The sequence below is a fragment of the Pinus tabuliformis genome, chromosome 2_1 (genome assembly GCF_031772625.1).
Source record: "Pinus tabuliformis cultivar Carrire ecotype Pingquan chromosome 2_1, CPIR1, whole genome shotgun sequence".
NCBI lineage: Eukaryota > Viridiplantae > Streptophyta > Pinopsida > Pinales > Pinaceae > Pinus > Pinus tabuliformis.
In genome coordinates, this window is record NC_142299.1 from 475,483,584 (window position 1) to 475,496,371 (window position 12,788).

A 12,788-nucleotide genomic window follows, 5' to 3' on the forward strand; every position below is an offset into this window, starting at 1 on the left:
CAGCTGAAAATCAAGAGCCAACTTGGCCATTTAGTTTACAATGAAAGGGATGAAGGGTGGAAGGAAGCAGATGCAATACTGGGGGGATTTGGTCTCAAGTACAGTTTCACATGGAAACCCTATGACCCCAACAACTTCATCACAATGAGGAGACTCAAATACAAACTGTCTGCTTATGGTCATTATAGCCTCCCTCAAATAGAAAAATATGCCAACCAAAGCAAGTGGAAAAGAGGAACTTTAGAAGAAAATGTGACTCAAGAAGAGCTTAACCAAAGAGCTCTAAACAACCAAAAGAAGATGGCTGACCTTGAGTTTTATGCACAGGTCCCCTCACTGCCAAGCACACAAATTGGAGCAGCAACCTCCTCTTCAACCACCCCACAGCAAACTACAAGAGTTGCTGCAAAAATATCAGAAAAAGGAAAGGAAAAAGAAATGGAGGCAGAGAAAGAGATGGAGCAGGAGCAACAGCAGAAACAACAACAAAAACAACAGCAGTAAGCAGAAGGGCTGCAGCAAGAACAGCAAGAAGAATCAGGACAGCAAGAGCAACAACAACAAGAAGAGCAAGGGCAGGAGCAGCCTGCCCAGCAAAAGAAAACAGTGGAGACTCCTCGGACCACTGAAACAACATTGCCTCCAAGACAAGATACCACATTTGATGCCTCGGTCCTCCAAACCCCGCAAAAGGAGGATACATTTGTCTTTAGGAAAAGGGAAAGAGAAACTCCCCTCACATCCTCCATAGACCAGGGAGAAAAAAGGCAAAGACTTAATGATTTCCCAGAGGATGATGTAGCAATAAGAGATGCATTGGGCATGGGCCCACCCAGTCAAGAAGTTTCAACAAGTTCCTTCCAGCAGGAACAGGACAGGACCATGGGAGGGGAGGTCAGCTCCTCCAGCAAGCAGAAAGAAGGACAAGTGAACATAAAGCAGCAGTTTATAGACATTAAGAGGAGGAGTGACCCGATCAAAGTGCAATTGTATAATCACTTACTAAATATGGCTCCTTCCAATCAGCAGAGACTTATGTCTGCTTTTGATGTAAGTGAGGGCAAACTGACAATGAGTCACTTTATGCCTACGGCACTCAAACCACAGTCTTCTGCTGACTACCTCAGGACCAACCTAGAGGTCCTTGCCAAAGACATACACCCCATGGACAAAATTGAGCTACATAAACAAACTGGAGAAATGGTGTATGCTTCATTGGCCGATAAGACTTTGGACAACTACAAATTAACAAGCAGTCTGAATGCCACAGCTTCCCAGCTAGAGCTAGAGAGGTCCTCTTCACAGGCCAAAGACAACAGGATCAAAACCTTGGAGGAAATCATTATAGAAATTGGGCACAATCCCAATGACATCAAAGGGATACAAGAGATCTTGAAAATTAGGGATGCTGATATGGCTGCACTAAGAAAGAAGATCAAAATTCCAGCCACTATCCATCCACAAACCGATGAGGTAGCAAAGCAAAGGTATGAGCAGGATTCTACTGCCCTGCTAATATCCATTTACAAAGAACTTATCAAGGCACAAGAAAAACTGGGGCAATATGAAGCTGCACAAGTACCTCCCCAAACATCATCACAACAAGCACAAGAAGGGCAGACATCTCAGCCTCCTCCACAGGTCATAAATCTTGAGGAGACTGCTCCTACTACTGCACCTCCACCTCAGCAGGCTGAACAACCAGCCACATCTACTTCAGCAGCACCCATCAGCACAGATCAGAGCCTAGACATGCAAAAGCTAAAAAGCGAAATACAAGCTTTGGAAGCTCAAATGATGCAGCTGAATGAAACTAAGGAACAGCTGGCCAAGGTGAATGAAAGGCATGACAAAACAAAAAGAGAAGTAGGAGAGAAGGCCAGAGAAATCAAAGCTCTTAAGGATAAAATCAAGGAGCTTGAGAACGAGCTAAAGCTAGATAAAATCATAGCCGAGATCAGAGCAATGATATGGTCCAATATTGGTAAATCCATCAATAACCAGTGGCCATACATTGAGACAATCCATGAGCAACTAGAGCTCATTCCAAAGGCACAGAGGGAAATCAGAACATCAAGGGCCTTATTGGGGAACATGCCTGAAATTGCTACAAGAATGATCAATGTGCTCAATCACAAGACAAGTTCTCAGTTGGCCATCATGGGAATTGCAAACAGAACTGATACTATCCAAATGATCAAGAGGGTTCTTACTCTTAGAAGTCTGGTGCAAACGTTAGACAGAAGAACCCAAGATATGCAAACAGAGGTAAACAGGTTCATGGAGAGATTTCAGGTATTGGAAAGTAAAGGACTCCCTAGCTTGCTGAACAGCGGAGGGAGATTATTCACCCATGAACAATATGCCAAGAGAGTGAATGTTTTTGCCTCATCACAGGTAAATGAGAAGGCCAGCACTTCAGAAGACACAGGGCCTATCACAGGACAGATTTTCTATGGTAAGATAGAAAATCTACTTTTTATAATGAATGAAATGAATCATTTATTTGATGTAGCTCCCAATTTTTTCAAGTATACAGAAGCTGAAGAGACAATGCAGGCCATCCTCAGGCATCAGCTCCCTACACAGGAATGGTGGACAGATGCTATCCAGAGAATTTTGTAAACATTAAGCCATGCATCAATTCCCGTTTCTTCTACAAAATTTGGATGAAAAGAACAGTCAGCAAAGTCAACAGACATCATAAATTCAAAGCTGAGCCAACTCAGCAGATGAAGCAGCCAACAAAGCAGGAAAGACAAACGCAGCTGGCAAAGCTGAGAGCTCATTGCGCAGGCAAAAGTAAATGCGCACCTACAGGATCAATACATAGTAATGTAACCGACTCAGTGACTCCTTAAAAGTCAAACAATCCTCTGACAGACATAAAAGGGCATTTACGCTGCATTTAACATTGTAATAACTTCCTGCCTACTTTCTGAACACTACTGAAGATATTTTCTCTCTCTCAGATGACTCAATGCCTGAGATATTTTGTACACATAGTTCTATATAAACCCCTTCGCATGATACAGCAAGGGTTGTTGGATATTTCTCAAGAAGAGTTTCTTATGCTGTAGTTGTTTTTTCTGAAAATCAATAAAGGAAAGCAATGGAATTTCGTGGATGCTTTGATGTGTTGAAGATGTTCTGTGCCTGTTCATGACTGCTGGATCCCTGCGTATCTTACCATACAATAAGTTTCTGTAACTTTCTTCATGTTCAGTTTGTTTTGTTCTAGTTTCATATACACTATCTCATTCCCTATATTAAGCAACAGAGAAAAAGAATAACTCCCAGGATTTGCTCACTCAGCACCCTGAGTTCAGTCTATGTTGTTTATTAAGTGTTTTCTTCAGGTGTAATCTACATAAAGTGTGATTCTTAAACTGCTGCACTTTCAAATACACCCTTCATATTCACCACTGTCACATGAATTCATATTCTGATCCTGTGCTCTGCGTCCTCCCTCATTTCACCAACATAACAGGAAATTCTTAACAGATTTCTGCTACTTAACATACATCACCACTCAAATTTTAGCTAGTCTGTTAAAACACGCAATAGGCCTTGTAGTTAGGACACTACTCAACATCTGAGATCATCTCACAGCATCTAGACTCCATTGCCCAATGGAAACTCATCATCAAAATATTGCACCATAAGACCTAAAGGAGATCCTTCAACCAAAACATAAACGAACCTATGCATAATACCTAGCCTAAAACCCTTTCACAAACAGATACAAATCATAAAGAGAGAGCCCTCTCTGATCACAGTTTGGCTAGAAACAGTGATCGTAAGATTGGTTAGTGGTTACCCCGGCCGTATTCCCTTGGGAGTCATAGGGAACAACCTGGGTGTTAACATAATTGGCGACTCCACTGGGGACTTCTTAAGATTTTTCAATTACTATCTATCTTCCAAAGCTGCCATCAAGCCTGAAATTAGCCAAGAGGCCTTAGAACTGTTTCTGTAATACAGGGACAGCTTGAAGGAAGAGCTAGTTAGGGAATCTTCATCCTAGCTTTGAAACATATATAGCCATTCCAAAATTTTCATCCAGTCCTTGCACATAAAACCTCCTATAGAAGCTCTAAAAGAATAATTAGAAGCTGGCTCCCAAAAGAAACCCAAGACACACTAGGGCAAACCCTGACCCTGATCAACCCATCATTGTCGATAATCCAAATATCATCCCAAAGAACATAAGGAGACAGCAAAAGCAGGAGAAGCCTGCTGTTTCAAATATAAGTTCAGATCAACCGGTCCTCATTCCCACTCCTTGCAAAGTTCTTTTCCGGTCCACCCCTAGTTCCCCTAGTTCACCATCAACACCCCAAAGCCCTCCTCTCCCATCTTCACCATCTGCACATACTCTTTCAAACAGTTCCCCGCTTGTTACCCATCCTATTAACCCTGCTACACCTATAATCCCTGTTGTTCCATTTGTTCCTATTAACCCTATAAACCCCATAAACATGGCTAACAGGTATGCACCTCTGCAGATACCAGCCAATGCTCCCGCTCTGCCCCAAGACTACCAAACCAAAATCTCATTTTTTGACTCCCATGGCCCTTTGACAGCTGTCCAGCATGCTAAGAAGATGCAAGACCACTTTGAGACCTATGAAATAGATGATGACAGTGTCAGGATGAGAATTTTTGTTCAAAGCTTAACTGGGGACGTCAGAACTTGGTTTAGATCCCTAAATGCAAACTCCATAGCAACCCCTGAGGACATGTACCAAGAGTTTACCAACAGATGGGAGAAAAAGAAAGATCCACTCCACATACTTGGTGAATATAACACTATTAAAAGAGGTCCCCAAGAAACAGTTTTGGAATATTGTGCTAGGTTTAACAATGTATATAATGCTATCCCACAGAACTTAAGGCCCCCTCCTGATTTGGCCCTGTATAACTTCCCTGACGGTTTTGACTCTGATATGGCCTATCAGTTGAAAGAAAGAGACCCTCCAACCCTTGCAGAAGCTCAAAGGGTTGCAGTCACTGTAGAGGCTAACCTAATTGCCAAAAGAAACAGGGCAAAGTTGGAGAAGAAGGCTGGCTTCAGAGAAGAGCCCTCGGGTTTTGATCAAAAGCTGGATGCAATACTTAACAGCATGAAGAGACTGGGTGAAAGAGTGGAATCAGTTGAAAGAAAATCATCATGGGAGGCATCACAAAGCAACCCTCCTAGAAACCCGAATTTTAGGAGAACTAAGAACCCAAACATAGGAAAAACAAGTGCTGACCAAGACATTAGACCCCCTTTTCAAGAAAACTATGCAGAAACTTCCACAGCCAATCAGCTCAATGAAGATCCTGAAATCAACTTAATGGGTCTGGATGGAAAAAGCCATGTTTTCTTGACACAAGAAGACCATGAGGAGGATGAAAGCAAAACATTCCAAACCAAATCAGGAGAATCCTTTGACTTTAAACAAGGATATGATACTGCTGTCTATGAAGTTCATAAACAGTATAAACTGAGGAGTAGGACTGTAAATGTAAATCAGCCTGAAAAGGTAAAGGAGAAACAACAGTCCAAAGAGACCATGGTCACAGAACCTAATGACAACACAAACGTGCCTACAAAAGAAGTAGTGGTTGAGGAGGTTACTGAACTACTGTCCCCACTACAACAGCCCATGGCAACCTCGTCCTCTCACCCAAATCCGAACATTACCCCTCAAGACATGAGTATAAGGGGCAGGTTCCAAAATCAAGATGAAACCCAACAAGAAGATTTAATGAACAAAGAAAGAACTGTTATCCGTGATTCCAAAATCCAAGTTGACAAACCTTTTGACTTAGGTACAGAGATTGGCAAGCTAAAGATAGCAATTCCCCTCTCAGAACTAGCCAAGCATGACATCTATAAGCAGCAGATCAAGAAATCCCTTCAACTCACTAATAGCAAAGATGATGTAAATGTGCTAGATGACACTCCAGAATTACTGTTTGGCCCAGAGGTAGATGGAAAATCAATAGTCACAGGGGTTTTACCTTTTTATGTCAGCTTGCATGTACATGATAAAATACTGCACAATGCAATGTTTGACTCAGGCGCCTCCCACAACCTGATGCCAAAAGCAATCATGGAAAGATTAAACTTGGACATAACAAGACCGTACAAAGACCTGTTTTCCTTTGATTCTAGCCAAGTCAAATGTTTGGGCCTAATAAAAGATTTATGTGTGTCCCTGGTTCAATTTCCCAACAAAACCATTCTAATGGATGTTGTAGTCGCTGATATCCCACCCAAATATGGGATGTTGTTATCAAGATCATGGGGAGCCAAGCTCCAAGGCTCCCTGCAATTAGACATGTCATACGCAACTATCTCTGTCTTTGGGCAACCAAAAAGACTTTATAGGGAAACACTCATGAAGTATATGGTCAGCAGTGAAGAAAAGCCTCAAAATTTTCCAATATATGCTGTTCATTCGGACATAGACTCCTTCATCCTCTTCAATGACAGCGCAGACCTCTCTAACAGTGACATTAGGACCGAAACACTCATACTAGAACAAAACACTGATCAAACAAGTAGCACCTGCCAAACATCAATCAGCCCAACAATACACATTAACCCTCCTCTAGTTGTCAAAGATTGTCAAACAAGTGATGAAATTGTCTTAGAAAACAAAGGGGAAAAGAAACCCCAACACATGCTCACATTGCCATCCCATGAACAGAATTTTAAATCTCCTGTTCAGCAAGACATCCTGTGGGTCCTAGAATTTGATGGCTCAGTTAACAAGTTAGGGGCAGGAGCTGGAGTGTGGATACATAACAAAGAGAAAGACTATGCAGAAGGCAGGGCTTACAGATTGAATTTTAGATGCACTAACAACATGGCAGAATATGAAGCTCTATTACTGGGCTTAAAGCTAGCAAAATCACTACAAGCTCCTAAACTCTCCATCATGGGAGACTCTGATCTAGTAATTCAACAAGTGAAAGGAAACTTTGTCACCAATGACAAAAGATTGAGGTCCTACAGGTCTGCTGTAATTGAGATATTGGAGACCTTCTCTGAGTTTGTTATCACAAAAATTTCAAGGGGCCACAATCTCCATGCACACAGCTTGGCAACATTTGCCAGCACCTTCAAATTCCCACTAGAACCCAATAACTGTTTCACAGCCGAGGTCAAATAGAGACCCTCTATTCTGAATAATGTCAAAGAATGGCAAGTATTTGAGGATGACACGCAAATAGACAATTTTTTAAACTTGCAACAAGAGTTCACAGGATTAAATATTGACCTTGAGTCAGCAAGTCAATCACAAATACTTGAGTCAGCAAGTCAACCACAAATACTGTTTCACCAGTCTGCTCATCCAATGTCACCTAGAACAGCAAAACAACTACTGAGTCCAACCATTTTCAACAATGAAAACATTCAGCAAATTCACCAAATTGACTGTGAAAAGATAAGCAACGCTGAAGCTGAAATCATACAACTCAAAGACAATTTCCTTCCAGCAAGCCTCACCCCACTAGAGGATATTTTTGACTCAAATGACATCCCTAGGAAGCCAAAGATGCAGCCAGTAGATGCAAGAGTTGAAGAATGCAACATTGGTACTATTGACAAGCCTAAAATAATAAAGCTATCTGCCTCTTTGCCCCCTAATCAAAAGCCCAAATACATTGATCTCTTTAAAGAATTTCAAGATGTTTTTGCTTGGGGTTATGAGGATTTAAAGTCTTATGACACTTCTGTCATCCAGCATACTATTCCCCTTAAGCCTAATCAAAAACCATTCAAACAGAAATTGAGAAGGATCAATCCCATGCTCCTTCCTTCCATTGAAAAGGAATTACATAAAATGTTCAAAGCTGGTATCATAGCCCCAATCAGGTTCTCTGAATGGATTTCAAATTTGGTCCCTACAAGAAAGAAAACTGGTGAGATTAGACTTTGTGTAGACTTAAGGAATTTGAACCAAGTATCACTCAAAGATAACTACCCTTTACCCAAAATGGATCACATCCTTCAAAGAGTAGTAGGGGCTTCAAGGATATCATTGCTTGATGGATTCTCAGGCTTCAATCAAATCCTAGTACACCCTGATGATCAAGACAAAACTGCATTTACTACCCCATGGGGAACTTTCAAGTATGTGAAAATGCCATTTGGATTGAGAAACGCAGGGGCAACGTTTCAAAGAGCAATGGACATTGCTTTTGCAAAAGAAATTCATGACTTCTTGGTCATTTACTTAGATGATCTGACACCCTTTTCAAAATCTGACCAAGAACACTTGAAACATTTGAGACAGATTTTTATAACATGCAGGAAATATGGCATTTCCTTAAACCCCAAAAAGTCATTATTTGGCTTGGAAGAAGGGAAACTTTTAGGACACATTATCTCAAAAGATGGCATAAGAATTGATCCAGATAGGATACAAGCTATCCTACAAATGCCTCACCCAAGGAATGTCAAGGAGCTGCAGGGATTCTTAGGGAAAATCAACTTTTTAAGAAGGTTTATCCCGAACTTAGCAGAGTTAATCAGGTTATTAAACAACATGCTAAAGAAAGATTCAAAAGTCAAATGGACTGTTGAAGCAAAACAAGCCTTTGAAAGTATAAAATTGGCCTTAACTCAAACCCCAGTGTTAACCAATCCTCAGTTTGACAGAGACTTTATCATTTTCTCCTTTGCCTCCCAACATACTATTGCTGCTGTTTTATTACAGAAAGATGACCAAGGGAATGAGAAGCCTATTGCTTTTTTCAGCAGAACTCTTAGAGATGCCCCTCTAAAGTATCAAATTATGGAAAAACAAGCCTATGCTTTGATCAAAGCTATTAAAGACTTTAGGATTTACATCCTTTACTCCCATGTTGTGGCTTATGTACCAAGTCCTATTGTCAAAGACATTCTCACCCAAGAAAACTTAGAGGGTAGGAGAGGAAAATGGATTGCCAACATACTAGAATTTGACATTGAAATAAAACCCACAAAGCTGATAAAAGGGCAAGGTTTGGCCAAATTAATGACAGAAGCAAATTTCCAAGCCTTAGATATCAACCAACTGGACAGTGAAACAGAGCTGGTGACTCCAAAGATCAATGTAGCCTTTGAACAATCTCCTTGGTACTCTGACATCTGTTATGTGTTACAAAACCTGTGTGCTCCCCCAGGACTGTCCAGAACTAAGTGTAGGTTCCTAAAAATGAAAACATCTAGATTTTGTGTAATGGATGGAAATTTACTTTGGAAAAACCATGAAGGTATTTTGCTGCACTGTCTAATAGAGAATGAAACTAACAATATCATGCAAGATTTCCATGCTGGAGACTGTGGTGGACATTTGTACTGGAAGTCCACTGTGGACAAGATATTGAGGGCTGGTTATTACTGGCCTACTATGTTCTCTAATGTTAAGAAATTCACAGCCTCATGCCACAAATGCCAACTATTTGAAGGCAAAAGACAGCTGCTGCCACTTCCTTTGAAGCCCATTGCAACAGAGAGACCTTTCCAACAATGGGGCTTGGATTTCATTGGGGAAATTCATCCCTCATCTTCAGGGCAACACAGATGGATTTTAACAGCAACAGACTACTTCACCAAGTGGATTGAAGCTGCCCCATGCAGACAAGCAAATGATTCAGTAATCATTCAGTTTTTGGAAAACAATATACTGGCTAGATTTGGCTGTCCGGACAAGATAATAACAGACAATGCTGCTGCCTTCAGATCCAAGAAAATGGTGAATTTCTGCCATAAATTTCACATTACTTTGGGCCATTCTACTGCTTACTATCCTCAAGGAAATGGCCTTGCTGAATCATCAAACAAAAGTTTAATAAACATCATAAAGAAAGTGCTGGAAGAAAACAAAAAGAACTGGCATAAGAAACTAGTAAATGCTTTATGGGCAGATAGACTAACAACTAAAAGATCAATTGGGACCAGCCCATATGAGTTAGTCTATGGATTAGAAGCCAGATTTCCTTCATCACTAGGAGTGCCGGTTATGAAGCTTCTGCAAGAGAGCCAAGCAGAGCCAAATGATATGCAAAGGAGGATCAATCAGATAATCTGTTTACAGCAAACCAGAGAACAAGTTTTCAGCAGAGTGCAGATACTACAAGAGAAACTGAAAAAGGCCTTTGATAGAAGAACCAAAGCAGAAGATTTCAATGTAGGGGACAAAGTCTTAAAGTGGGATGCAAGAAGAGAAGAAAAAGGAAAACATGGGAAATTTGATTCTTTATGGAAAGGACCATTTGTTGTCCAAGCAGTCCAAGGTAACAACACCTACTTCCTTGAAAGTCTGACTGAAACTGACTTGGATGAAGGCCCTGTCAATGGCAGGATGCTGAAGCACTACTTTGACTATTCCCCATGAGTGGAACCTAAGGATTCATTGTATATATACAGATGTACATATTATCTTCTGTTTTAGATTGTAAAAAGCAGTTTTCCCAAGTGATTCACCAAGCAGCAAGAGGCAAATAGAATCAGAGGTCTCCCAAGAGAGAAGCACACCATTTTGACACATTAAGGCAGCAAGTTTCAAAGATTGGTATGGGCAGCTAAAGAGCAAGGCAATCTGACCTGCTGTTCTTGGTTTTTCAAAAGAAAAACCATCCCCATGTGGAGCCACTGTTGGATACCTATACCAATAGGTTTCATATTTCATGATTGGCAAGAGAAAGTCCAAATATGCTCTGCTTTGAGTTCACAAAGATCCCATATTTCCTAGAGAACAAGAAGGTGTGTAAAGTGTTTCAATGTTGATGACCTTATTTCAATTTTGATGGATGATCCAACAGTTTAATCTGGATCATACCATGTGTTCAATTTTGTGCTATAGACTAGAGAAAGAAGTCTGTCCAAACTGCTTAATCTTGGCAGACAACTAGTTTAGGTAGAGAAGAAAAGGATCCCAACAGCCTAATCTGGGACCTTGGAAGAGATAAGGGTAGAAGTAGATAGAAAAAGAAAAAGAAAAAAGCCAAAGAAAAGAAAAGGCAAGTAAGGGTTTGCAAGTCCAAATGCACCCTCTAAGAAGAAATAAAAAATGCTAGGTAAGCAGCTGGGTAGGTAGTTGAGGTTGCAGAAAAGTGATCCCTATCATTGCAAGAATGGTGATGGTGGGCAGCAAGGTAAAAGACTACAGCAGGAGCATGACTAACCTCCCTCTCCCCCTTCATTCCATTACTAACATTCCCTTTCTTTTTAGCTGAGATTTATGGAGAGAGATCATGGTTTTATGGTGGTTCTGGTTCATTCAGAAGCCACATTTCTTGTCTAAAATCTTTTCATTTTGATCTATTCTCAAAACAAAATCAATTTCAGATAAACTCAGTGAGATCTCCTTCATTTGTTCCCTTCATTCATATTAACACTAATTCTATTATATAAATCCTAACATCCCCTTTCCCCCTAATATTACTAACACCAAGGTGTATAAATCCCAAACTCTTATAAATACCCACCCCCCCGGCATTATAGCAAATAAAGTTACAAATCAGGGATCAAATGACATCAGGTCATGTTGATAAACCTATGCCGACTACCCCTTCCCCTTCATGAGCCAGTTCCTCCATTTTTACCCCTTGTGCACATGAAACCTTTAAAAAGGCCCCAAACCCCCCACCTTACCCGCTTCAAAGGGCAAACAAGCATGAAAACCCACTTTCCGCCCTTTAGCCAAGGTTGGCGCATGTAATTGTTTTTATCAAAATACATTAGAAAAGCGCGCAAAGCAGGTTTATTTGCCTCCGCCCTCATCCGTATATTCCACACATGTCACCTCCCCGATGACCGTTAGATCAAAGGCCTACAGATCCGACGGCCCTGAGCGCGTCGGACCCCTTCCGACGTCTGACCGATACCTGTACTAACCTCCCATCACATCTGCCTCGCGTCCGCCGTCCGATCAAAGTCCGCAGATCTGACGATCATCGTGACGTCGGAGCCCATCCGATGACTGATGAATATCTCCCGACGTCCGTATTTGGAGGACGTCATTCTGCTGCGACGTGTCCTCACCACCATACCTCGGAGGTACTACTGACCGATACCGCCCCCGTACAGGAGGCGGTGCGATATAAAACCACTGCTGGTTTCCGGATTCCCTTATCCCACCCACTCACGTCATCATCACGTCAGCAAACATGTCAGCGCCCCGTCACCCAGGTACGCTGCCCCGTCAACCCCCCTGGCCCTGCCATTGGTCCACCTGTCCTGCCATGTCACCGCCACCGTGTACCAACCAGATCCCGCCACGTCACCCGATGACGTCAGCATGACGTCATCCGACCTTGACCCCACCAATGACGTCATGCTGACGTCAGCACGAATTCGCGCCAAAAGCGTAAAAAGGTCTATTTTAGCCAAAAATTCGCGTTTTTTGTCATTTTGGTGTGTTCGTCGTTATTTTGCTCTGCATGCAAACTACGTCCAAATTGGCTGCCAACCTGCTAAATTGACCAGAAGACCTCCAGCGCACCAGTTCGACCTGCAGTCACGACCTCTGCTCGTTATTTTACCAGGTATTCTTCATCGTTCATCCTCTGTGCGCCTGCAATTATCTATTAAACGCTTTAAAAGCTTAAAGAAAGCCGAAATTTAGAAATTCACCACTGAATTCCTCGGCAAAGCCTTAAAATTCCAATTATCACTTCGAAAAACACCAGCCGAGCCTTTTCCCAGCGACTTTCTGCTAAGAAACCAGGTCCTGTCTGCGCAATCGCGGCAGGCGCATTTGAAACCAAATTTTACCACTGAAAGGTGCCAAAAAAGCTAA